The sequence below is a fragment of the Homarus americanus genome, unplaced genomic scaffold (genome assembly GCF_018991925.1).
Source record: "Homarus americanus isolate GMGI-L3 unplaced genomic scaffold, GMGI_Hamer_2.0 scaffold21823, whole genome shotgun sequence".
NCBI classification, from domain to species: Eukaryota; Metazoa; Arthropoda; class Malacostraca; order Decapoda; family Nephropidae; genus Homarus; species Homarus americanus.
The window spans coordinates 135,701-162,500 of record NW_024735317.1 but is presented as its reverse complement, the minus strand read 5'-3'; the positions used below and the strand labels follow the sequence as shown (position 1 = coordinate 162,500).

Here is a 26,800-nt window from a genome sequence, read left to right as displayed (position 1 = left end):
GACTACCTTAATAGGAATCAATATTGCTTGCAACAGATGAGAAAGGCGGCTTAAAGACCTCTGCAACATAATCTAAGGACACGGGGTCGAAACCAAATGACTTAGGAGAGCTAGGCGAAGGTGTGCTAGTGCTGTGAGGGTCATACTTCAGGCAGCGTGTGTAAAGAGGCGTGTTTTGGAAAGGTGTTTGTCAGGTGTGTTGACGTGAGTGTTTAGCTATTGTATATAAAGCTGAAGGATAATAATAATAATAATAATAATAATAATAATAATAATAATAATAATAATAATAATAATAATAATAATAATAATAATAATAATAATAATAATAATAATAATAATAATAATAATAATAATAATAATAATAATAGTAGTAGTAGTAGTAGTAGTAGTAGTAGTAGTAGTAGTAGTAGTAGTAGTAGTAATATAGTAATAATAGTAGTAGTAGTAGTAGTAGTAGTAGTAGTAGTAGTAGTAGTAGTAGTAATAGTAATAGTAGTAGTAGTAGTAGTAAACCCCTAATACATTTTGACATCAGGATCTTAGACACGAGAGTTGTGAAAATTTTCGTAATTACAATATGTTAAAATAGGCATCAATCTCCATTTTCTCAAACTTTTGGGTCGAAACACAGTGAAAGTTTTGGTCCCAGCTGGTGAGTCACTCCAAATACGGCGATACACGGGTGTTTAGGAGTGTTTGGAGGTGTTTGGGGGTGTTTGTGAGTGTTTGGGAGTGTTTGGAGGTGTTTAGGAGTGTTTGGAGGAGGCTTGGAGGTAAGCCAGAGTGTTTGGGGAGGTTTGGGGGCAAAGTAGTATGTGTTTGGGAGGTGCTAAATGAAAAATAATCTATCTATTTATCTAATCTTTAACCTATCCACCGTAAAAAGGAGAGAGAGAGAGAGAGAGAGAGAGAGAGAGAGAGAGAGAGAGATAGAAAACGGATTAGCCTGAAGGGGTAAACTAATACAAAACGTACAATACCCCCACCACACACACACACACACACACACCCTCATTATCTAGGCTTCCACTAGGATTCCCCCTCCATCCCCCTTTCCCTCAACCCCCCCCCCTAGTTGAGGATACTTACTAATGAGGGGAGAGGAGGGGGAGGGGGAATTCTCTGTCTATCTGTCTCCCTCCCTTCCTCTCTCTCTCTCCTTGTTCCGGTTAGAAAGCCCTTGTCTACCATTCAGAGCCATAGATTTACCCTTTATCAATATTCACACCAATCGTAAGCGTTTAAAGTTGTTGTGTCACTCTTACATCATTTCCCTTACGTCATCAATCTTCTCGGCCTAATGAAAACGGCCCAATCAAACATTTCCACCAATTAAGCGTCGGTATGATCCTACGTCACGGTTACGTAACCAATCTCGCGTCATCAATCTTCCAAGCCAATGAAAACGGCCCTACAAAATATTCTATACCAATCGCACGTCACCATAGATTTACTTCATCCATGCGTCACCAACCTGACGTCATCAATCTTCTCATCCAGTCGGAACGGCTTAACCAAATATTCTCACAAATCACACTGTGCCGAAGCTCTTACGTCACGCTTACGTCATCGACCACACGTCATCAATCTTCCCAGCCAATAAAATATCAAAGGCTGATGTTCCTTGGTGTTGATTCTAAAAAATTCGAGCGATAAATATTAACCCAACTTGCTGAAAAAAGTAAAAAAAAAAAAACCATAAATAACAACAAAATAATTCGTTCGTAAATAGTGCCAACTTAAGATATAGACAGACAGACAGACAGACAGACAGACAGATAGACAGATAAATCTCTCTCTCTCTCTCTCTCTCTCTCTCTCTCTCTCTCCATCTCAGGACCAAGAGGGGGCTACATTATCCACCAATTTCATCTTTCACTATTTCCAACGCCCCAAAGTAGGTCAAATTGGTTTAGAGTTGCTTCCATATGGCCTCCAATCTCTGTCTATAACGATTGGAAGAGACTGTGAATCTTTTTTTCTAATATTTTATAGCAAGATAAAATTCTATGATTGATTAGAAGATGCTGGAGGAGAGAGAGAAATCCCAATCCATTGACTGTAAATCATTTTTTTTTTCTCCCAATCTTATACGACCAAACAAAACCGCTTCCAATCTTTTTTCTACGACCTATTGTAAGATGTTGTGGGGGGGATGCTAGAGAGAGAGCGAGAGAGAGAGAGAGAGAGAGAGAGAGAGAGAGAGAGAGAGAGAGAAAACGGAGGCAGACCAGGGGGGTAACTCAACTAGATTTCCCCACAACCACCACACAGTACGTGATAAACTCCCATGCTACGAGAACTGAGATAGCCATATTTCTCACACTAACTATCCAGTATCCATAGTGATGAGAGGTTTTATCCCATTTTTTCCCATTTTTCCCTCATTTATCTTGTCTTGTTTGTGGCCTGGGGGGAAGAGGAGGTAAAGGAGGAGATGAAAGGAAAATGGAAGAGAGAGAAATTGATTGATGTTTTGGATGAAGGGAAGAATAGATGATAATGGCTGTGTTGAGGGGAGGTGTGTGTGTGTGTGTGTGTGTGTGTGTGTGTGTGTGTGTGTGTGTGTGTGTGTGTGTGTGAAATGAGATTGATTGCACTACACAACACAATAATAAAAGTTGATTATTTGAATTATTTAGCAGTTTCTTCTCTCTCTCTGTTCTTCCCCACCTCCTCTCACTCTCCTCATTCTCCTCACTCCCCACTCTTCCCTACATCCCTCGTGCCTCTTTCCTAACTAATCCCTATCCCCCCCATAGTATCAGGTAGGGAAGGTGTAGTGAATGGATCAGGACTGGGAAATCGAGTCCTCGTGGGAAATCATCGTTCACTTGCTAGACCCAACCTGATGCAGGGTCTTTGTTGCCTCGCTGACAGGTGTGTGGGGTCCCTGAGGCGAGGTCCAGGGGTATAGGGCCAGACACGCGGGTACTAAAGGGCCCTGAGGGAGATTAAGGGTATTGGAGGTGAGGTTAAGGGCCCTAAGGGAAGATTAAGGGTATTGGAGGGAGTTTAAGGGCCTTATGGGTAGACTAAGGGCACTAAGAATGGGGTTAAGAGACCAAAGGGGATATCATCATCATCATCATCATCATCATCATCATCATTATTATTATTATTATTATTATTATTATCAAACTTCACTTATTTCAAACATTAGCTTAATTACATATTTTTTAATCTAATTAGTTATTCATATTTCAGGATTATATTTCATTTCACATTTTATTTTTTATTCTTTCCGCAAGATTCAAAATATACATTAAATGTATTTCCATATCATTAATATAACTACTAATGAAGTCTTTTGTTAATTAAGGTGTGGTAATAAGATCTAGAACTGACGGTAGAGAGATGAATCCTTAATCTGGATTGGTAATAATCTGGGTTGGCTAAAATCTGGGTCAAAATCCAGATTAGGATTTTGGAAAACGTAAGTGAGGGGTGGGGAGGGAAGGTGGGAGGGAGTAGGGGAGGGGTGGAGGGAGGGGTGAGGGGGGTGTGAGGGAAGGCAGAGGGGAGAGGGGAGGGGTGAGGGAGGGGTGGTGAGGGGTGAGGGAAGGTTAGGGGGGGTGAGGGAAGGTGAGGGAGTAGGGGGGGTGAGGGAAGGTGAGGGAGTAGGGGAGGGGTGTGAGGGAGGGTGAGGGGGGGTGGGGAAGGCAGGGAGGGAGGGGTGAGGGAGGTGAGGGGGGTGGGAGGGAAGGTGAGGGGGGGGAGGGAGGGTGAGGGAGTAGGGTAGGGGTGAGGGATGAAGGGAAGGGTAGGGTGAGGGAGGGGTAAGGGAGTCATGACTTATAATTAAACTGTAATACGCCAATCCAACTTCTTTAGCCCCTGACAAGAGAGGCCTTGACCCCTCCCTCCTCCTCCCCTCCCCCTACCCCCTTATCAATGACCCCCTTTTGACCTAACCTTTCAATAATAATGAAAAAAAAAATAACTTCAATATCCGCCTCTTGAATGATCTTATTATTACCGTGAAGGTCAGAAGGGCACAAAACACATGGAAGTAATAGGAGAATATTGAGCTTTATGAGAAGGAGACATAGGGGTTATTTTACTACTCTGTTTTGTATGTATTTTTAAGTCATTCTATTGATAGGATGAAGGGTGATGAGGGAGGAGAGAGTTGACTCCCTTTGTCTCCCTCGGGACCAGAGGGACAAAAGGGAGAGAAAAGGGAGAGGAAGGGAGAGGGATGGGTGAAAGGGGGAGAAAGGGAAGTGGGAGGTATAAGGGGGATGAGGGAGAGTGAGAGTGAGGATGAGTGTGAGAAGGGATGAGAGTGAAGGTGAGGGAGAATGAGTGAAGGAAAGAGGGAGTTAGGAGGGGAAGGCGTGAGGGAGAGAGAGATGGAAGGAGGAAAATGAAGGAGCTGAATAGTGAAGGAGAGAGAGATTAAGAAAAAGGAAAAGTAAAGAAGAGGAAAGAGAGAGGGGTAGAGTGGGAGAGAGAGGGACATTACTTAGTTATGTGTTCATACCTGAAGCTTCCGGTCGCTCGCCCCACTCGAGGTCACAGCTTAAGACTGAAGAAGCCACAAGATCAGAAAAATCGTCAGGACAAACTTTTCTTTATCGGAGTGAGAATTGTGAACTCTTGGAACAATCTGCCAGAGAGTGTTGTGACGGCACCGAGTGTGAGCTGCTTCTAGACCAGACTTGACCAACACTGGAGCAGGTTCAGGTACATTCAGGAGCCAGTACATGCCCAGTACTTGCCCAGTACTTGATATAACCGATCAACTAAGTGGCTTACAGGCTGATTATTAGCGAAGAGGATAAAATAAAGTAAAATAAGTACCTATGGATATAAGAAATTGAACAGATATCCCTTTAAACTACACAGAAAACGTTGATTTAGAGAAAACATTTATGATAAACTATTATAAAAATACAAATAATTTTCACTTGGTAAACAAATAGAAAGTAATATATGTGTTTTAATATCAACCATCTGACCCCTGACCTGTGTTTCATTACCTGTCGAACCCCAGGTAATTAGAGACAGCACAGGTGTCTTAGCTCAGGTGAAACACGAGTGAGGGAAAAACACACAACTTGTTATGGATTTGGGGGAACATGTAAATGCTTTCTGTCTGTCTGTTTGTCTCTGTCTGTCTGTCTGTATATTTGTCTATTTATCTATCTATTTATCTACCTCGGCCCCCCCCCCACCTGTCACGTCTCATCGACCTTTGTAACGAGTCATCTGATGGGGTTAAGTCATCGTACTCAAGGGGTTAAGTCATCGTACTCAAGGGGTTAAGTCATCGTACTCAAGGGGTTAAGTCATCGTACTCAAGGGGTTTGAGAATCATCGTACTCAAGGGGTTGCAGTCATCGTATTCAGGGGTTAGAATCATCGTACTCAAGGGGTTAAGTCATCGTACTCGTACTCAAGGGGTTAAGTCATCGTACTCAAGGGGTTAAGTCATCGTACTCAAGGGGTTAAGTCATCGTACTCAAGGGGTTAAGTCATCGTACTCAAGGGGTTAAGTCATCGTACTCAAGGGTTAAGTCATCGTACTCAAGGGGTTAAGTCATCGCACTTTAATGCCAAACTGATCATGTTACGTATTATTCATTATCCTGATTGTTAAAATTTACTCTTAATTCTTCCTCCTGATTCGTCAAGTTATTATTCTTCCTCCTGATTGGTCAAGTTATTATTCTTCCTCCTGATTGGTCAAGTTATTATTCTTCCTCCTGATTGGTCAACTTATTGTTCTTCCACCTGATTGGTCAACTTTACTATTAATTCTTCCCCCTGATTGGTCAACTTATTATTCTTCCTCCTGATTGGTCACTGTTTCTTACGCTCTCAGTCGGGTATAAAAACGGGACGCGGCAAGGGACTGGAGGCCATTCGCCCCCTGACCGCCACGGAGAGAGGAGGTCAGGTAGTCGTGCTCTGATTAGCGACTAGTTCATTAACAAGTGACTCAGACAACACCTTCATAATGCTCAATGAGATCTGGGTTGCCTACTGTGTTTGTGGGAGGGAGGCTTGTGTGTGTGGGAGGGAGGGAGGCTGTGTGTGTGGGAGGGAGGGAGGCTGTGTGTGTGTGGGAGAGGGATTATGTGAGAGAGAATGAATGAATGTGTTTATGTGGGAGGGAGCGTGTGTTGAAGGGAACAGAGGGAGAGATAAATAGAGAGAGTGAGTTACCTGATTATTATAACCAGACAGAAGAGTAAAAAAACAAACACAATCACATGTTCCAATATTAAATTACACGTAAACATACATATTTACCTGTGTGACGTCACGAGATGTTTCCATGGTAACCAAAACTGTTGTTCGATACATATTTGTGTTAGAGTAGAAGTCCTCCTCACCTGGGAGGGGGGTGGAGAAGAGAGAGAGAAGGACGGAGTAGGACAAGAGAGGAAGAGGAAGAGGAAAGTGATAGAAAAAGAAGAGGAAGGAGGAGAAGAAAGATGAGAAACTGAATTTGATAGAGGTCCTACCCCAGATAAAATCCCCCCACCGCATAACGCCCCAACACACTTTTCCACCCCTGATAACCCCTCCAGCCCATCACATAACACACCCCCACACACTCCACATAACACACACCCCACACACTCCTGCTTACACCCCACTCCCACATAACACACCCCCCACACTCCCTGCCCCCCACACACTCCATAACACACCCCCCCACACCTCCACATAACACATCCCCCACACACTCCACATAACACCCCCCCACACACTCCCACATAACACACCCCCCACACCTCCACATAACACCCCCCCACACCTCCCCATAACACACCCCCACACACTCCACATAACACACCCCACACACTCCACATAACACACCCCCACACACTCCACATAACACCCCACACACACTCCACACATAACACCCCCACACACTCCACCTCTTACCCCCACACCTCCCACATAACACCCCCCCACACTCCCTGCTTACCCCCTCCCACACCCCCACACACTCCCTGCCCACCCCCCCACACCTCCCACATAACACCCCCACACTCCCTGCTTACCCCACCTCCCACATAACACCCCCACACTCCCACACACCCCCACCTCCCACCTGCCCACCCCCCTCCCTGCCCCCACACTCCACATAACACCCCCACACACACTCCCTGCCCCCCACACACACTCCCTAACACCCCCCCACACTCCCTGCCCACCCCCACACCTCCATAACACACCCCACACCTCCTGCCCCCCCACACTCCACACCCCCACACCCCACACCCCCCACACTCAGCTCCTCTCACTGCTAACTATTCTTGGTGTTGCAAGACGGCTTTGCCCAGGTTGTTTGCAGTGGTAATGTGGCCTTCTTACTACAAATCTGTTGCAGGTAGGAGGAGGGAGGTAGAAAGGGCGTGAGGAGGAGGAGGAGGAGGAGGAGGAGAGTGAGAAGGCGGAGGGAGAAGGAGGTGATGGGGGAGATGAAGGAGAGAGGCAAGACGTTCTCTCCACTCTAGTCATATCTTGGGGAAAATTTTACATCCTATCGTCCACCACCCCATGGGGATATTTACCACCATTTTCCCCATTTCCTAATACCCTAATCTACACCACATAACTTGGGATTAATCTACCGGGATTTAATGAGATTTCCACCATGATTTATGTAAATGGAGAAACATAATGAGGGAGAAATCTGTTGTTTGGTGGAGGATTTATTGAACGAAATGTGATGGAAACGCTCGAAGTAAGGAGGGATTCAGTGTGTGTTGGTAAAGGGTCAAGACTACATTATTAGCTTCCTTATATGGGCGGGGTTTGCGGCAACAGCATCAAGAAACTTGTAATGGTGGTGACCAGGCGCTGTGTGAGAGCCTGACCACAAGGTTGCAAGAGTAGTAAGTTGAGTCTCTCGTAAGTGAATGATTCTTGATTGGTGATTCTGGTTCGTTGTAAGGTTCGTGTTGATTTTTTTCTGTAAGTGGAATGATTCTGATTGGCTGATTCTGGTTCGTTGTGAGATTTGTAAGTTGATTTTTTTCTGGTAGTGATGATTCTGATTGGCTGATTCTGGTTTGTTTTATGGTTCGTAAGTTGATTTTTTTTCTCGTGTGAGTGATTCCTGTTGTTGATTTGGTTCGTTGTGAGGTTCGTAAGTTGATTTTTTTTTTCGTAAGTGAATGATTCTGATTGGCTGATTCTGGTTCGTTGTAAGGTTCGTAAGTTGATTTTTTTTTCGTAAGGAATGATCTTGATTATTGATTCTTGCCTGTTGTAAGAGTCGTGTTGATTTTTTTTCTCGTAAATGGATAACTCTGATTACGCTCTTATGTCTTCGATAAAAAGTAGATTCTGAAAAGTATCTTAAGTTCAAATTTTCCTGTAGTTGATGCCTCCTAATATTTAAATTAGATACGACACATTTGGATCCCTCAATGTCCCGTGTTGAATCTCACCTAACCAAATGTACGCTGTCATTCAAACTGACTCCCCTTCTCATCTCTCTCTCTCTCCACCTTGATCCCTCTGGTGTCCCCTTGTCTTGCATCCCCCCAGCGTCGAACCCCGAGGCCGTGAGCAGTGTGTGCAGGCAGTGTCCACACAGGTGCCCAGTCTGGCAGGCAGTCAGGCGAGCCATCACCACCCTCTATCACCACCACCACCCCACCATCACCACCACCACCACCACCATCACCACCACCACCTCACCATCACACCACCACTCACCTTACATCACCACCACCTACCACCTCCACCATCACCTCACCACCACCTCTCCCTCACCCCACCACCACCACCCACCATCACCACCATCACCCCACCACCTCACCACCACCACCACCTTCCCACCATCACTATATCACCACCACCCTCTCACCATCACCACCACCACCCTCACTATCACCACCACCACCACCCTCACTATCACCACCACCACCTTACCACCACCACCACCACCACCATCACCACCACCTCTCCACCACTCACCACCACCCACTCATCACCACCACCAACCTATCACCACCCGCACCAACCTCCACCACCACCAACCACCCACCATCACCACCACCACCATCACCAATCACCACCACCACCTCCACCATCACCACCACCACCTACTCATCACCACCACCACCACTCACTCACCATCACCACCACCTCCACCATCACCACTCACCCCATTCACCACTCACCACCACCACTCACCATCACCACCACCACCCTCCACTATCACCACACCACCACCTTCACCATCACCACCCCACCCTCACCATCACCACCACCACCCTTCACCATCTCACCACCAACCTCACCATCACCCCACCTTCTCATCACCACCACCTTCACCATCACCACCACCAATCTCCACCATCACCACCACCAACTCACCATCATCACCACCACAACTCACCATCACACCACCCTTCAATCACCACCACCACCCACCCCACCACCACATCACCACCACCCTCAATCTTCACTCACCACCACCACCTTCACCATCACCACCACCCAATCTCCACTCATCACCACCACCACCCTTCACCATCACTCACCACCACCTTCACTCACCATCACCACCAACTTCCACCATCACCACCACCAATTTCACTATCACCACCACCACCTTCACTATCACCACCATCACCCTTCACTATTATCACCACCACCTTCACTATCACCACCACCACCTTCACTATCACCACCATCACCTTCACTATCACCACCACCACCTTCACTATCACCACCACCACCTTCACTACAACCATCTTTACTACCATCACCACCACCACCTTCTGTTTTTTCTCCTGTTGGGGCCGTCTGTTTGTCCAATTTTTTTCTCGGGTTGGTCAGATTAAAATCTAGCTCGACGTAGAAGGTTGCATTTTATGTAACAAGAACCGTCACCGAAATATTCTCAGATTTAGCCATTTTTATGAGGGTCCATTTACATAAAGGGGGAACCTACTCACTGCTGGTTCTCCTGGGGTCCGTAAATCTGGTAGGAAATTTGTCAGATTTTATATATTCGTGCATGTAGAGGATCCCCTAACCTAACCTAACACCACCCTAACACTAAACTAACACCACCCTAACACAAACACTAACACCAACCTAACACTTGAACTCCTGGTTACTTTAAATCTGGGACAAATAAACTGAATTCTCCCTCCCTCCTCCCCTTCCCTCTCCCCTCTGCTGTCACTGTCGAGGCTAATTTAGACAGCAGAGGACTGCCCACCACCCAGGCCCAGAGCATTGCCAATCATTCCTTGCATCTCTGTAGGTGAGTGTCCGCAGTACAGGCGGTCAAGTGGGCGATCGTGCTGCACCATCCAGTGGGTAGATAATGAACTTGTTGATTTGACCTAACTGCATTCTAACTTAACCTAATCTAACCTAACTTAACTTAATCTAACTTAGTCTAAATCTAATTTGTTCAACCCTAACCTAACCTTTTCCTCAAATGATGAGATACTGTACCGACATGTTTTGTTGTGTGTTTTGTTTTGTCACGACTTTCCTCACGACCTACTGTACCACGACCTGCTTCGACCTACTGTACCACACACGACCTGCTTCACGATCTGCTGTACCACACGACCTGATTCTGACCTGTGTTCCACACGACCTGCTTCGACCTGCTGTTCCGCGACCTCCTGACCTGCTGTTGTTGCGCGACCTGGCGATGCTGTTCCACGGTGCTTCGACCTTGTGCCACGGGCCTGTTCGACCTGCTGTTGACCTGTTCGACCTGCTGTACCACGACCTGCTTCACGACCTGCTGTGGTGCTTGATCTGCTGTACCGCGACCTGATTACCTGCTGTTCACACGACCTGCTTCGACCTTGTCCACGCGACCTGTTCGACCTGCTGTGCCACGACCTGCTTCGTGTGTGCCGCGACCTTCTTAGACCTACTGTTGGCCGACCTACCTCGACGACCTGACCTGCTGTTCACGACCTGCTTCGACCTTCTGTTGCCACGACCTGTGTGCCACGACCTGTACCGCGACCTGCTGTTCCACGACCGCCTGCTTCGACCTACTGTACCCACACGACCTGTGCTTACTGTACCACGACCTACCTCGACCTGCTGTGCATGTGCTTCACGACCTACTGTGCCATTAATACCTGCTTCACGACCTGCTGTACAACACGACCTACCTCGTACGACCTACTGTCCACGACCTGCTTCACGACCTGTGTGTGTGTGTGTGTTGTTGCTACTGTACCCACGGCCTGCTTCACGACCTACTGTACCACGACCTACCTACGACCTACCTCACGACCTATTGTCACACGACCTGCTTCGACCTACTGTACCACTGATACCTCGACCTACTGTACCACGTTTGTTTCAACGACATTATTCGACCTGTGTGCACCTTACGACCTACTGTGCCACGACTTGCTTCACGACCTACTGTACCACACGACCTGCTTCGACCTACTGTGCTGTGACCTGCTTCACGACCTATTGTACCACGACCTGCTTCGACCTACTGTACCACGACCTGCTTCACGACCTACTGTACCACACGACCTGCTTCGACCTACTGTGGTTGTCCACACGACCTGCTTCACGATCTACTGTACCACACGACCTGCTTCACGACCTACTGTACCACGACCTCTTCACCTACTGCCACACGACCTACCTCACGATCTACTGTACCACCGACCTACCTCATGACCTGCATAACGACCTACCTGACGAAGGACCTGACGTCACAGCATTGTTTGTTTTCTTGCTTTCTTTTTTTTTGACGTTGGGTTTAAGGCTAATCTTTCTCCTTACCTGTGATCTTACCTGCCTCTTACTTCACCTTAGTGGGTTTGGTTTGATGAGGTTTGGTTTGGTTTAGGTGTGGTTTGGTTTGGTTTTAGGTGAGGTTTAGTGGTTTTAGTTTAGGTGGGTTTGGTTTGGTTTAGGTGGAGTTTGGTTTGGTTTAGGTGGAGTTTGGTTTGGTTTAGGTGGAGTTTGGTTTGGTTTAGGTGAGGTTTGGTTTGGTTTGGTTTTAGGTGGAGTTTGGTTTTGGTTTAGGTGGAGTTTGGTTTGGTTTGTGGAGTTTGGTTTGGTTTGGGTGGAGTTTGGTTTGGTTTAGGTGGGGTTTGGTTTGGTTTTAGGTGAGGTTTGGTTTGGTTTGGTAGGTGGAGTTTGGTTTGGTTTAGGTGTGGTTTGGTTTGGTTTGGTTTAGGTGGGTTTGGTTTGGTTTGGTGGAGTTTGGTTTGGTTTAGGTGTGGTTTGGTTTGGTTTTGTTTGGGTGGAGTTTGGTTTGGTTTAGGTGGAGTTTGGTTTTGGTTTAGGTGAGGTTTGGTTTTGGTTTAGGTGGAGTTTGGTTTGGTTTAGGTGTGGTTTGGTTTGGTTTAGGTGGAGTTTGGTTTTTGGTTTTAGGTGTGGTTTGGTTTTGTTTAGGTGGGTTGGTTTGTTTTAGGTAGTTTGGTTTTGTTTAGGTGAGGTTTGATTTGGTTTAGGTGGAGTTTGGTTTAGTTAGGTTTGGTTTGGTTTGTTAGGTGAGGTTTGGTTTGGTTTGGTGGAGTTTGGTTTTGGTTTAGGTGAGGTTTGGTTTGGTTTAGGTGAGGTTTGGTTTGGTTTTAGGTGGAGTTTGGTTTGGTTTGGGGTGTGGTTTGGTTTGGTTTAGGTGTGAGGGTTTGGTTTGGTTTAGGTGAGGTTTGGTTTTGGTTTGGGTGAGGTTTGGTTTGGTTTAGATGAGGGTTTGGTTTGGTTTAGGTGAGGTTTGGTTTGGTTTGGTTTAGGTAGGGTTTGGTTTGGTTTAGGTGGAGTTTGGTTTGGTTTAGGTGAGGTTTGGTTTGGTTTAGGTGGAGTTTGGTTTGGTTTAGGTGTGGTTTGGTTTGGTTTTAGGTGAGGTTTGGTTTGGTTTAGGTGAGGTTTGGTTTGGTTTTAGGTGGGTTTGGTTTGGTTTTAGATGAGGTTTGGTTTGGTTTAGGTGAGGTTTGGTTTGGTTTGGTTAGGTGAGGTTTGGTTTGGTTTAGGTGGAGTTTGGTTTGGTTTTAGGTGAGGTTTGGTTGGTTTAGGTGGAGTTTGGTTTGGTTTAGGTGAGGTTTGGTTTGGTTTGGGTGAGGTTTGGTTTGGTTTAGATGAGGTTTGGTTTTGGTTTAGGTGGAGTTTGGTTTGGTTTAGGTGTGGTTTGGTTTGGTTTAGGTGGGTTTGGTTTGGTTTAGATGAGGTTTGGTTTGGTTTGGTTTAGATGAGGTTTGGTTTGGTTTAGGTGGAGTTTGGTTTGGTTTAGGTGAGGTTTGGTTTGGTTTGGTGTGGTTTGGTTTGGTTTAGGTGAGGTTTGGTTTGGTTTAGGTGGAGTTTGGTTTGGGTTTAGGTGTGGTTTGGTTTGGTTTTGGTTTAGGTGGAGTTTGGTTTGGTTTAGGTGGGTTGGTTTGGTTTAGGTGTGTGGTTTGGTTTGGTTTGGTTTAGGTGGGTTTGGTTTGGTTTAGGTGGGTTTGGTTTGGTTTGGTGAGGTTTGGTTTGGTTTAGGTGAGTTTGGTTTGGTTTAGGTGGGGTTTGGTTTGGTTTAGGTGGGTTTGGTTTGGGTTTAGGTGTGGTTTGGTTTGGTGTGGGTTTGGTTTGGTTTAGGTGGGTTTGGTTTGGTTTTAGGTGAGGTTTGATTTGGTTTAGGTGAGTTTGGTTTAGTTGTTTGGTTTGGTTTGGTTAGTGAGTTTGGTTTGGTTTAGGTGAGTTGGTTTGGTTTAGGTGTGTTTGGTTTGGTTTGGTGAGGTTGGTGGTTTGTGGGTTTGGTTTGGTTTAGGTGAGTGGTTTTGGTTTGGTGGTGTTGGTTTGTGGGTTTGGTTTGGTTTAGGTGGGTTTGGTTTGGTTTAGGTGAGGTTTGGTTTGGTTTAGGTGAGGTTTGGTTTGGTTTAGGTGAGGTTTGGTTTGGTTTAGGTGGAGTTTGGTTTTGGTTTAGGTGGAGTTTGGTTTGGTTTAGGTGAGGTTTGGTTTGGTTTTAGGTTAGGTTTGGTTTGGTTAGGTTTGGTTTGGTTTGGTTTAGGTGGAGTTTGGTTTGGTTTAGGTGAGGTTTGGTTTGGTTTAGGTGGAGTTTGGTTTGGTTTAGGTGTGGTTTGGTTTGGTTTTAGGTGAGGTTTGGTTTGGTTTAGGTGAGGTTTGGTTTTGGTTTAGGTGAGGTTTGGTTTGGTTTAGGTGGAGTTTGGTTTGGTTTGATTGGGTTTGGTTTGGTTTAGGTGAGGGTTTGGTTTGGTTTAGGTTAGGTTTGGTTTGGTTAGGTTTGGTTTGGTTTCGTTGTGTTAGGTTAGATTAGGTTAGTTAATCATCAGGTGAACTAAACGGTCAATACATTCTGACGGGACGAAAACCTGCCTGAAGGGTGTCTGTCTGTCTGTCTGTCTGTCTGTCTGTCTCCTTCTGTTCGTTTCTTTCTCTCTCTCTCTTTCACTCTCTCTCTTCTTTCCTCTCTCTCTTACGACATCCTGCAACCTACTCTGACAGGACGAGAACCTGCCTGAAGAAGGAGTGTCTGTCTGTCTGTCTTTCTGTCTGTCTCTCTGTCTCCTTCTGTTCGTCTCTTTCTCTCTCTCTCTCTCTTTCACTCTCTCTCTTACGACAACCTGCCACCTACTCTGTACCAGGACGAGAACCTGCCTGAAGAAGGAGTGTAGGTCGTGACGTGTGCCCAGGTAATTACTCCTCTGGCAGGTGTGTGAGTACCTGTATTATCGAAGAAATTATTGACCTTATCTTGAAATTTATTACGGGGACGGGGGGAGAGGGAAGGGAGGGGGGGGGAGGAGGAAGGAGAGGGGTAGGAGAGGGAGGGAGGGGCAGAGAGAAGGGAGGATGAGAGGGAGGGAGTAGAGAGAGAGGAGGATAAGAGAGGGAGGGGTAAGAGAGAGAGAGAGAGGAGGGAAGGGGGATGAGAGGGAGGGGGTAAGAGAGGGAGGGGAGGGAAGGAGAGATAACGAAAGGAAGTATAAGTGACAGACTGATACACACACACACACACACACACACACACACACACACACACAGCACAATCGTACTCAGGTAAACACTTTGATTCACCTGCAATCATTAGAGTCACAGGTGAGATGCTGGAACTAGGTGGGAGAAGTGGGGAGGTGGGGGGAGACTTGAGGGAGAAGTGAGGGAGAAATGGGGGAGGAGGACATCAAAGACACCGCCTTTTGTTCATACCGACCTAGCGAGTGTCCGTGAGGCGGTGTACGTGTGTCTGTCCGTGTTGGGGGTGAGGAGGGGAGGAGGGGTTGTAGGTAGAGGTTAGATTGGTTAAGTTGAGGTTAAGTTAAATTACTGTAGGTTAGGTAGATCAGATTAGGTTGTTTTAAGTTAGGGGTTGGTTAGGTTAGGTAAGGTTAGGTTAGATTAAATTTAGGTTAAGTTAGATTAGGTTAATGTTAAATTAAGTTAGGTTAAAGTTGAGTTAGGTAAACGTTAAATTAAATTAACTTATGTTAAAGTTAAGGAAGGTTAAAGTTAAGTTAGGTTAACGTTAGATTAAATTAAATTTGGTTAAGGTTAAGTCAGGTTAACGTTAGGTTAAAGTCAGGTGAGAGAACTAAACCATAACACTCTGAGACTATTTACGAATTATTCCACATAAGAAAAGGTTCACACGTGACTGTTTTAGGAATGATAAATTTACATACACGATATTTATGGTTGAGAGGAACAGACGTGACTATTGTATCAGAAATATCTATGAAGAAAATATTTATTGTCAGAAAAGAATATATTTTTATTTTTTTGTTGTGTTGAAAATATTTATTGTCAGAGAGAATTAAATTGTAATAAATACCTATTATAGCATTATAGCCCGTGGTTTGTACAAAATTTTAAAATCTTCAACAAAATACGTATTATAAACTTCACTCCAACATTAAACCAAGAAATGTTTAGTTTTATAGAAATTCTCGAATAAACATACCTGTGTTTTTTTTACCTGTCTTCTCTTGCTTATTAGCGTCTACCTGTAAGGCCAGACTCGTGTCAAGGTGAAGTTGACCCACCCAACAGCTGGTCAATTCATCACGTTAAAATTAGCGAATCTGCGACAAAACTCATGAGATTATTATTTTCCTTGAGTTTCCCCTCCCGTTTTCTTTGCTAGTTTCGTTTATTATTGTTTGTTTACGTGTCTTAAGGTTTTAGTTTATTTTAGTTACGTTTTATGTTTTATCTATGTGTTTTGTTATTACTACCACAATCTTGACTACAACTACCAGTATCATTGCAACCACAATTAATACCACAATTACCACGATCTTTAGCCATCACTATATAGTCCTCTCACCAATCCATTCTATCAACATTTCTACCTCTCACCACCTCTCTCTATCGCCACTCCTCCCTCTCGCCCTTCCCCCTCTCTCTCACCACTCCTCCCTCTCACCCACCCTCTCCCTCATCCAGTAGAGCAGTACACTAAACTCCAGCTTTGTGGTCAAGTGGCGCCACCTATGTAAATTACCGAGAGTTGATACGATTGTCGGGGGCTCTACTCCGTCCCCGAGAGAGAGAGAAATAAACCTTACTTCCTATCACTCATAAATTATTAATCCATCATTCTCAATTATACCAAATAATAGCAATTTTAATTTCAATATTCCATTACGTTAACCTATGGTAAATAGTATACACAATACACAGAGACGAAACCCTGGCAAGAGTAACCCGACACATGGATAACTGGCAACTATGTAGGTATGCCGCACACCCATAGATGGCGTTGGTACCAGGCAACGGGAGATGAGTAAATTGTTTAAGATAAAATAACTTCGTAATCTGTTTCTTAATTGTTTCAAGGTTTATATATTATTTCCTCCTCGGCCTTATCAGTTGTTCTATTGGCTATCCCACCCATTAAATCCACCAATCGTATCTACTGATTCGTTAAGACCAACACCCTCATGCGACGGGATCCAAACAAATCAAACGATATGGCCTTTTAATCCTTATTCCTTTTATTAATTTTCTACAGCAATCTATAATGTATTTAAAGATTAGACTCCCGGTGTTTAATGAATCTAAAGCTGCCTTTACTCTCTGCTATATTTTATTCTTCTTGTAGACGTAGATAAATGTAGTGTTATTGTTATCATGTTTTGGTTGCAGCAGTTTGGAGAAAACTTTGTTTTAGTTCACCTGATTAATAATGTTTGAGGTAAACACTTTATTTTGGTTCACCTGAGTAATAATGTTTGAGGTAAACAGTTTTTCCTTTATGTAAACAATACTCGGTAAAGATGACCTTTCTAGTGCCTCCGCCACAACTCGTCAAGGATCACCTATAGAGATAAAAACACATTTATTGAAGCATTTTGAAACTGTTCTGTCGTAAGAAAAAATAAATCCTGTAACGTCGTTTATTGACAATGGGTATTACACATGTAGTTAGGTAGTCGTGTTTTGTGCCAGAAATACGTCATCAAAGGAACGTGATTGGTCAATGATCACTGTTGTGATTGGTTGGAAAGTTGGCAGACTGTCCTCTGATTGGTTACGTCAACGCTTAGTTCATTATTTCGTCAATAGATGGCGGAAGCTTGCACAATTTGTGAGAAAGTGAAACATTTTTGGAAGTGTCCAATTGTATGTGAAAAAAAACATGTTGTAACCCAGTGTTGCTATTGGCTGGAAGTCAACGTTTAGTTCATTATTTCGCCGGTAGGTGGAAACTGGCGATCTCGACCATAAGGGTTGTTTATGAAACCAAAATACTACGTAGGTGTGAGTGATGCGACTTATAGCAATGTTACTATTACTATTTATAGTCACAACTGTTTACAAATAGCAGTAAAGGTCCAGTTAGCGACAGATTTATCATGTCAGTTTTGTCTGATTATTTTGTAATTAAAGTTGAGGAAACATTCACGTGAACTACATAATATAAACAGTTGGTATGCCTGACTGGGTAGCGTAAGGTGAGAAGCTCTCTATACGGAACATGAAGTATATCATGGTTCTTAACATGTCATAGTGGTTAACGTGCTCAATTATATATTTGAGTCATGATAAATGGACAAGAGGGAGACTCTGGACACTGAGGCTGTATCTCCAGGCCCTGGAGACTGAGGAGTCTCTCCAGGCCTGCCAACTGTTGCCAGAGAGCGTGTGGGGAGGCTGAATTAAATAATTTATCTATATCACAATAATTATCATCTATCAAGTTGAGGCATTTTACCAGAAGTTTCTTTTATGAGAAGAGGAAAGCGTTGTCTTAACTCATGTAAAATACTGCAACATTTGGCCCGACGCGTAACACAAAGTTATTACCAACTCTCAGTGTAATAAATTAATTAAATAAATAAACCGGAAGTGACCAGGTGCATGATGGACATATATTAACAGGTCATAACTTGGGGTAGACAGATGGCTTAGTCTTAAGCCTCGCTGGCGGCGGCCTAGGTCAAGTGTGACCAAATTCCACATTTTAAACAACAATGTTTCTCAGTGTAAGAATATTTTCAGTAAACAAACTTTAAAGACTTTTTCTAGACTCTGTAATGAATAGTAGAACCAGAAATATTGTAGGTAATAGAAAACTATAAAGAAAATATTGAAGTGAAGTTGAAATTGAAATATTTTATTGACAAGTATTACATCAGAAGGTCAGGACCGAGTTATGATGGCTGTCTCATCTTGTTGTATTGATGTTCAGCTTCGTGGCGATGTTTCCAATGATGCTCAATTGTTTCCAGTCATTGACCTCTTATTATTATTATTATAATAATTTATTTATTAACTCATTACATCCCAGGGGGCGACAAGACCATGCGGTCAGACACTAATACAAGCGGTACTCGTGTCTCGCAGGACACGCTATGACTTGTGATATGGAGACATTGATGTGAGTTGAGGACAATGGGAGTTAGCAGCCACCAAAATGTGGGTAGTGTACGAAAATTATATCTATATTATTATGTATAAGTAGGTGGCGACATATAGTGACTCTCCCTGTGGTAGGAGGTCCCTGACAGTGGGGCAGTCAAGGCAATAGTGTTGAAGGGTGTTAGTGTTGGGACAGTTACAGAGTTTACAGGAAGAGAAGTGCGGGTCATCCCCCGCCTCAGATACTTGCCAGATAGGTTTGTATCCTATCCTGGGGCCGAGCATGGCGCCTTGAGGGACGCCATACACTGTAGATAAGGAATAAGATTGATGATTGTTATAGCAGACATAACTGTGAACTGACTATCATCAGAGGAGTTTAAGATATCATTAGTGAAGGACAGTAGGGTGATACCTCTTGGTTGGGAAGGCAGGATATAAAGTAACAGAAAACGAGTGAAGGACATATGATGAACTCATATAAATGTTCAGGTACAGTAACTGGTTATTTCATGACCATATCGTCTGTTGTCTTTCATTTCATCTTACCGCCTGACTGGTAACTAGTAATAGGGACCAAAGGATAAATCGTCAAAGAAAATAGGTTAAGAACTTAGTGGTAACTTCTAAATATTCATGAATCTACAATGATAAAAGTACGTGTCTGCATATGAGTTTGTCTGTCTGTCTGTGTCTGTCTGTGTGTCTGTTCCAGCCACAGCTCCAATATGGAAGCAGTTAGAGACCTGAAGCTGTACACATATTATGTGGGTGGTCCGGCAAGAACCGAAAATCATTCCCGACTGCGTCAATATTATATATAGATAAAGTTAGATGAATGGACTGATAGATAAATGGATAGACAAATAGTCGTTCAATCTCAATTATCTCAAAAATAATATTTTAATTGCAATATTCAATTTCGTTAACTTAGGGTCATGGGATTACAATTTATAATTATCATAGACTAAAAAATTATCACCAGCTGTAATATGAAACTCAAAAGAAATTATTAAAAGCTTTCAGACGTAAATATTATACACAGAGACGAAACCCTGACCTGGGTGACCCGACACATGAGTAATTGGCAACTGAGTAGGAGCGCCGCCGACCCATAGATGGCGGTGGCGCCAGGAAGCGGGAGTCGAGTGATCTTTCTGTCTCCTCGAGAGATGCGTAACGTCGTGGAAACAAAAGCCGCAGGTGTTTTTCAAAGCCGGATTTATACCTCACGAACGATGGATTAAGGCGGATTCTTCTAAAATTAGTGTCATATTATGGGTAATTTTTCAGGATTGATGGTTTAATGGATTGAAAGAGTTGACATTTAGAATAGAAGGGATTTAGGTTGATATAGGAGACGCGTAACATGTAAATAAAGCCACAGGTGTTTTTCTAAAGGCGGATATACACCTCACGAACGATACATCAAGACGGATTCTTATGAAATACTAACGTTTTGTTGATAATGTTCCAAGATTGATGTTTTGTGGGGTAGATAAAGTTGAAGTGTTGGCTAGAAGGATTGAGTTTGACAATGGTGTGTGTGCCTCTACTGGCTTCGAACCTTGGATAATTTATATGGTAGGAGTGTCCGAACCACGCAGCCAGTGAGAAGTGAAAGGGGGTGGGGGGAAGAGAAAAAGAACGATAGATACAAAAGAATGAAATGGGTAGAGAGAGAAAGAGAGAGAGCTGTAGCCGTGGTGTGGTCGCGACGATATCTTTCACCTAACTCACTGACACATACCTGCCTACTAGCCCAACCTACACACCTGTCCACTAGCCAACCTACACACCTACGTACTAACCCATCTACACACCTGCTTACTAGCCCACTTGCACACCTGTTCCATAGCCCAACCTACACACCTGCCCACTAGCCAACCTACACACCTGTCCACTAGCCAACCTACACACCTGTCCACTAGCCAACCTACACACCTGTCCACTAGCCCAACCTACACACCTGTCCACTAGCCCAACCTACACACCTGTCCACTAGCCCAACCTACACACCTTCCACACTTCATTAGACAAACTAGTCAGGGGTATAACAATACACTGAGCCTTACGACGTCTCTGGCACACGACCCTTGAGGTAAGACGGTCAGGCGCGCACCCATGAGGTCAGTTAATTGTCGTATGCATGCGATAACGTCTTCTGCCTGGCGTTCACATACATGTTTATACTTCATGATGGGCGATGGTGGCTGGCGTTACGGCGTCTGTTTGTTTGTTTTGTCTGTTTGCTTGTGTTTGTTTTGTGATGATGGTTAAATAAGGTTAAGGTTATTCTATAAGTTAGATGAATAGAAAGATTTATTGTATGAGCATTTAAGAATTTTGACTCTCTCTCTCTCTCTCTCTCTGGTCATTAATTAAATATATTACCTGGCCATCAATAATTTAGTAATAAAGAAAATGGGAGATTTATTGACCGCGACTAATGTAAATGAGTTTTTATTATTCTTTATATTTATTTATTTATTTATTTATTTATTATTTTTGTAAGGTGATTGTGTGATTTTTAATGTATTGGATATTGGTTTAGTTATAATGATGGTAATGTTGATAATAATGGTGATACTACTACTACTACTACTACTACTACTACTACTACTACTACTACTACTACTACTACTACTACTTTTTTTAATGGCCTCCAGCCTCCCCCAATAGCCACAGCTTCGCCGCCATTTTATTACCTTAAAATTAAATATCCTAATACGCAAGTAAGCTATATCCTATATGTTGAATTGGTTGAACCGCAGATCTATGCGGCATTCAGTATTTTAGCCTCATAATTATGCTCTGCAACAGTTGTCGGCTTTGGGGCCGAAGCTCTCGTTCCCTGAGGGTAAAAGCCGGCCCTAGGAGAGAAAGGACAGTCGACATCTCATCGGGCTGTAACATAACTTCTGGGCTGCTGCTTCTGTTCGGAGATCACCTCCGCGAGTCTGGCGTAGAAGCATCTTGCACTTGGTCCCATCCCACCAGAGGTTGTGAACACTAGAGGAGTGAAGCTGCCTTGATCAACGTTCTGAATTCTCTCCCCGTATGCCCTCAGCTTGTCGTTCTCGTTCCTCCTGTGTGCAGCATCGAGAGCTAAGTTACGGTGACATGCAGCCATGGGATAAAATATTTTGATGTCGAAGAAGGCTCGCTGTCCCCGCGTCCAGAATCCTCGAGCACTGACGTCAACACGGGCTTCGTTGGATGTATTTGAAGTCCTGAGATGGAAATTCTCACCATCCAATGAAAGGAGGGTCGGTTATACCCTGACATCACGGCAGATTTCCTTCAACATATTTGCTGTGAGGTCCCTTACTTCGTCATACCTCATGCATACGAAGCCCCCTTTCTTGCACACCATGGCGGCGTGTTGACGATCCTCAGGATGAAACCACCCCCTCTCTCTCTCTCTCTCTCTTTCACACACTCCATCTCTCCGTTTGTCTCTCTCACCTCCTCTTTCCTCTCTCTCTCTCACACACACACACACACACACACACACTCTCTCTCTCTCTCTCTCTCTCTCTCAACCAGCACACTTTACGAGCCAAGATACCTCCCTAATGTCCACTCAATCTTCATAAGTACCAACATCACTTTACACTTTACACACTACCATATCTTACTGTTGTCACTTTGCTTTGGGTCACCGTTTTCTGTTGAATGTGTACGAGATATGTTTGATAAGGGTAACTAATTGAGTCTCTGTCAGGTAGTACCAACACTCATTAATTAAACTGAGGTGTGCGTGTGTGTTTGATATTTCTGTGGTACGAAGGAATGAAAATGATGATAATGATGATGATAGTAATAATAGAATAATAATACAAGCAATAATGATGATAATAATAGTAATTGTTATTATTATTATCATAGAAACTCATCCTAAACCAAAGTCCCGTTCTCTGTGATGCTAAGACTTTCGTTTAAGGGGAAACTCCTCAATACTTTTTTCTTACGTAATTTTGTCGGAGCTTCGTATGGGAACACTTTAAAGCCACCGTGACTACACCTGTCACCCCTGACGAGGTAATTGAGGTGTGCGTGACGTGGGTGTTAGTCCCACTCAGGTGTTCTGGAGGAGTAGAAGGAGGAGGAGGAAGAGAGGAAGAGAGGAAAGGAGAGTTAACAGAAGAAATTTGATGGCAGAGGGAGGATTATCAACACAACTCTATCACCACCACTAACACCGGTACCACTATTACTACCACCATTCACCACCACCAACAACACAGCTACCGCATTAACACCACCAACACCAGTCTTCTCTTCTCCCTCTCCCTCAACATCCTCTCTCTCTCCTTCCTTCCTTCTTCACACCTTTACACCAAAAAGTCAATTAATTCACAGGTAATGGACCACTCAATCTCCACCTTCAATACTCATAACATCGCTTCACACGCTGTCACAGTGAGGAGGAAAACTGAGGAGATATTCTGGCAGTCGAGGTGTAAGAGAGAAAGAGAGAGTTAATTTAGCATCATTACACAGTATGCTTCGAAAAGTTAAACGCGTAATAATAATAATAATAATAATAATAATAATAATAATAATAATAATAATAATAATAATACCCATTAACTGTATATTCCTCTAATACGGAAACTGTTATTTATATCAAGGTAAAGATAGTTAATGAATAATCAAATCAATCTCATATCTCAGGTAACTGTACACACCTCATCACATTACCTGAATCTCCTTCCTCCATCAAGAGCACCAATGAGAATACAGTATACTCATCTAAAAGAGTAGTCATTGGATCAGATCAAGGCTACTTCTCCTTGATTGGTTGATCCATAACTCACAAAGGATAAGAGCTGAGGTTTCCTTCCGTAGTTCGACGAGGTGCCGCTAGGGGGTTTGTTTATTGTTTACATGTTTAGTTAGCCAAATCAACGCTAAATGTATTTTTTTTATATCTATACTAGTTGAGTAAAATGCCGCCGGGTGGCTTTATGTTTTATTGGTTAGTTAGGCAAAAGGCCCCTAGTGCTTCATTATCTCTGCTTGTAGTTCATCAATTGCCCGCTAGATGTCGTATTATTTACACATGTATTTCCCGCCAAATGTCTCCATATTTACACATATTTTTCCCGCCAAATGTCTCCTTATTTACACATATTTTTCCCGCCAGCTGTCTCCTTATTTACACATATTTTTCCCGCCAGCTGTCTCCTTATTTACACATATATTTCCCGCCAAATGTCTCCTTATTTACACATATTTTTCCCGCCAGATGTTTCTTTATTTACATATATATCTCGCCAGATGTTCTCATTGTTTACACGTGTAGTTTGTCGAGACGCCACGAGAGGTCCCCACAAGTCAACACGGCGTACCTTTAATCTTTTGTGAAGGTGTCAGCTCATTATCAGCGTTGGGTGGCGTGTGTGTGGCTCTCTGCTGACAGGTAGAGAAGGTGTGGCTGTGGCAAACCTGAAATATGACCTTGGTATATTAAATTTGGAAACGAAGATACACACACACACACACACACACTATACTAAGTTCTATATCATTTTTGTTTTGTTTTAAGGATATATGATCGTATATAATGATTGATTCTTAAGGGATATATGTGAATAGGTGATTGTTTAAATATTTACATATATACACGGATATATCAGGTATGCTAATCAACAGGTGTTTTAGGTGTTCAAATGTTAATGATGTTTGGATGAATGTTGGACCTCCAGGTAAATATTTTTGTGTTTATTAATGAGTAAATTTTTTGATGTAAAATTATTATTATTATTATTTTTATTATTATTATTATTATTATTATTATTATTATTATTATTATTATTACTACTACTGCTACTACTTTTTTTTAAATGGCCTCCATCCTCCCCCAATAGCCATACCTTTGCTGCCATTTTATTACCTTAAATTTAAATATCTCAATACATAAGTAACTATCCTAGCTGTGTTGAGTTAGTTGAGCCGCAGATCTATGGGGCATTCAGTGACTGTTGCCTCATAGTCAATATCTGCAACTGTTGTCGGCTTTGGGGCCGAAGCTCTCGTTCCCCTGAGGCAGAGCAAAGCCGATCTAAGGAGAGAGAAGGACAGTCGACATCTCATCCAGACTGTAACATAACTTCTGGGCTGCTGCTTCTGTTCGGAGATCACCTCCGCGAGTCTGGCGTAGAAACATCTTGCACTTGGTCCCATCCCACCAGAGGTTGTGAACACTAGAGGAGTGAAGCTGCCTTGATCAACGTTCTGAATTCTCTCCCCGTATGCCCTTCTCTTGTCGTTCTCGTTCCTCCTGTGTGCAGCATCGAGAGCTAAGTTACGGTGACATGCGGCCATGGGTTCACAAATCTTGATGTCGAAGAAAGCTCGCTGTCCCTGCGTCCAGAATCCTCGAGCACTGACGTCCACACGGGCTTCGTTGGATATGTTTGAAGTCCTATATTGGTACTACTATTACTACTACTACTACTACTACAACTATTACGTGTATCATTACTAATATCACTATTATTTATATTACTACAGCCATACAAATAACGTTGCGTATTAAACTACATCAATAACATTAACAACTACAAAAGCATCACCAACAATAACAACAAAAACAACAACAATCAGTTTAGTTTCAACCACAGGAACAATAACATTTGCAAAAGTAACAAGAGCATTAACAAGTAAAATAACAACTACAACTACAAAAACCTTCACAGCAACAGCAGCAAAATACAACACAGCTTTGAGTTACAGCATCAGTATCGGAACAGCAGCAACATCAGGTGGGCCCTTGGGTGCAGCGGGCGTCAAGGAGTCGTGTGTTGAGGGGGGAGAAGGGAGGGGTCTGGTGGGGGTCAGGAGGGGAGTGGGTAGAGGAGGAGGTCGGGGGGTTGTGGGGTGGCTGGGAGGGGTCAGGTGGGGTCAGCTTGTTGGTTGGTGGGGAGGGGGAGGGGTTGTGGGGTGGTTGGGGAGGGATGGGGAGAGGATGGGGTGGAGGAGGGATTGGCCGAGAGCGTGCTTGGTGGGGGGGAGGGAGGGAGGGGAAATGGGGGAGGGGGGAGGAGGGGGAGGGTGTAGTTGACCTCTGTGTGTGATGCGGATGTTGGGTGTGGCTCGTCCCTCCCCTGCCACCACCTACACCTACACCTACCTACACCACCACAACCATCTGCAACACCTGCACAATTACCACCACAACCACCTGCAACACCTACACCTACACCACCATCTGTAATACCTACACCACCATGTACACACACCACCACCCCTTCATTTGCAACACCACCATCATTAACCATCATTAGCGCCATCTATTAACCAAGCGACGAAACATATATAAATGACATCACAATATCTCACCAGTTTTACTATATCATTAACCATCATTAGCGCCATCTATTAACCAAGCGACGAAACATATATAAATAACATCACAATATCTCACCAGTTTTACTATATTATTCACCATCATCAGCGCCATCTATTAACCAAGCGACAAAGCGTTAAAGACAGCACAATATCTCACCATTCACCATCATCAGCGCCATCTATTAACCAAGCGACAAAACATTAATGACATCACAATATCTCACCAGTTGCCTGTCTCACTATACATGACTTCTCTCCTATCAAAATAATGGGTCATTATTTGTCACTGCATTACATTCACGTACCTCTCACTTGCCCTCACTAAATGTCACTCATTAGTCGTCTGTTGAAGAGTTTATGAGGGAAATTAAATATACAAATGACCTTTTTCATAGATGTAAGTATAGTTGAAGGGATAAATGCTTAGACATTTTTTGTGGGTTAATATTTTGGCATCGTGTGTTTGTGTGTCATGAATATTTCCTTTATCTATCTATCTATCTATCTATCTATCTATCTGAGCCCTATAGCGTCACGTGAACATAAAATAAGGCGTTTTTATCCCTAATACTTTTTTTATAATGGAGTAACGTGATGTGAGATGACGTTTTTGTCTGTCTGTCTGTCTGTCTGTCTGTTTCACACTCTTCATCTGATA

General features: G+C 43.6%; 1 protein-coding gene across 1 annotated transcript in view; it reads right to left on the bottom strand.

The window, feature by feature from the left end:
• Positions 1-24,233, bottom strand: part of LOC121870846 (anti-lipopolysaccharide factor-like) — a 32,481-nt gene extending 8,248 nt beyond the window's left edge. The window contains exon 1 of the mRNA XM_042372816.1: positions 24,141-24,233. The gene's annotated coding sequence lies outside the window, so the exon portion shown is untranslated. The remainder of the gene's footprint in view (positions 1-24,140) is intronic.
• Between the last annotated feature and the right edge of the window lie 2,567 nt (positions 24,234-26,800).